Consider the following 1,969-nt stretch of genomic DNA (forward strand, 5'->3'; position numbering starts at 1 on the left):
AGAATGTGTTAATGAGAGGCTATAGTCCTGCCTTAGCTTCATGCTTTATAGGATATTGTTTCTTATTGGGGTAATGTGTGGGGTCCTTAACCTGTATCTTAACTGAGAGTGCATTTTTAGCCCTTCCTGGGATTTCATTACCCCAGACTTCCGGGTTAACTTTATCAAAGATGGTCTCAATCTCCAGCATCCCAGACATTTCTATCATGCAAGCACCCAAGACCTGAGGTAGAGAGCCGAAGGTCATATTGGCTTCCATATTTGAAATATGTCGGGTCCCAAGAGGGGACTAGGCCAGTCAGGCATGATTAGAAACCGGTGGGAAAACAAAATTTCCTCCCACAAACAACTTAAAGGAGGAGTAAACTTCCTTATCATGAGCTTCCCATCTACTCCCACAACCTGACAGGATTTAGAAGAGAAGGATCCAGGATAAGAAGTTAACACTGAGTAGGCGGCCCCCATATCTAATAGAAAATTTACGGTCCTACCTGCCACGTCCAAAGTTGCACTGGGCTCCTTCCCCGTGATGATGGTTCTTGATTTGGGAGCCAGCTGGAGCTGAGGGCCTCTTCAGTTCAAGACCATGATTTGGTCAGGTGTCGACCCAAAATCCCTTCGGACCTTAGAGCAGTCCCTTTTCCAATGGCCGAACTTGTTGCTTTGGGGGCATGGCTTATGGGGCTTCTTTGTCTCCGGGCAGTTTGTCTTCCAGTGTCCTGGTTTCCCACATCGATGACGGTTGCGGGGTGTGGGGGGTAACTCCCGGGGGCAGCCAGGAGTTGGCTGTCGGAACTGTAATACTGCCAATAGTTGTGCCTGCCTCTTAACTTTGTGTTTTTCTTTTTCCCTCTCCCTCTCCTCCTGCTCTCTGTCTCGATTGTGGAATGCAGAGAAAGCTGCCCTAAGGAGTTCCGTGAGGGCGGTATTTGATCCCAAGGCCATCTTTTGTATTTTTCTCCTTATATCTGGGGCAGCTTGGGTAATAAAGTGGTCATTTAAGAAGAGCTTCCTGGCGGCTTCCCTGGTGGCGCAGTGGTTGAGAATCTGCCTGCCAATGCAGGGGGCACGGGTTCGAGCCCTGGTCTGGGAAGATTCCCACATGCCGCGGAGCAACTAGGCCCGTGAGCCACAGTTACTGAGCCTGCGCGTCTGGAGCCTGTGCTCTGCAAAAAGAGAGGCCGCGATGGTGAGAGGTCCGCGCACCGCGATGAAGAGTGGCCCCCACTTGCGGCAACTAGAGGACCCAACACAGCCATAAATAAATAAATAAATAAATAAATAAAAATTGTATAACTTAAAAAAAAACCACAATTGTCAATTAAGAAATCTATTTAAAAAAAAAAAAAAAAAGAATAGCTTCCTGGCCTCTGAATCAGGATCCAAATTGGCATGCTTTATGAGCGCTTCTCTCAATCGTTCATAGAAGGCAGAAGGATTTTCTTGTGGTCCTTGGTCTATAGTGGCTAGCTGCCCATAACTGACAAGGTTTGGTTTCCATTATTTCATCCCCTTGACCTGGCAGAAAAGGAAGTAGTCCCTGGCTACTAACGCCGAGGAACTATTGTAGTCCCAATTGGGTTCCGTTTGTGGAACGGCCATTGTTCCCACATGAAATTGTTGGGGGTTTGTCATGTGGTAGTGGTCATCCAACTGAATGGCAGCTTCATATATAGTTGTCCTTTCTGCCTGGGAAAGTGTCAGAGCATGGATGATGTAAATGTCCTTCCAGGTTATTCAAAGTTCACAGTTAGATGTCTAAACTTGTCTAAATATTTTTCAGGGTCATCTGAGAACTTTCCTAGATCTTGTTTTATCTGACTGAGATCCTGCATGGAGAAGGGAACTCTGATTCTTATGGAAAGTCTGGTGGACCCTATTACCTCCTGGAGTGGACAAAGTTTTGGGGAGTTACGGGGCCCCTGGTAAGGGGGCAAATTACCAGGGGGTACAACGTTGGGTATAGTGA

The sequence above is a fragment of the Eschrichtius robustus genome, chromosome X (genome assembly GCF_028021215.1).
Source record: "Eschrichtius robustus isolate mEscRob2 chromosome X, mEscRob2.pri, whole genome shotgun sequence".
Taxonomy (NCBI): domain Eukaryota; kingdom Metazoa; phylum Chordata; class Mammalia; order Artiodactyla; family Eschrichtiidae; genus Eschrichtius; species Eschrichtius robustus.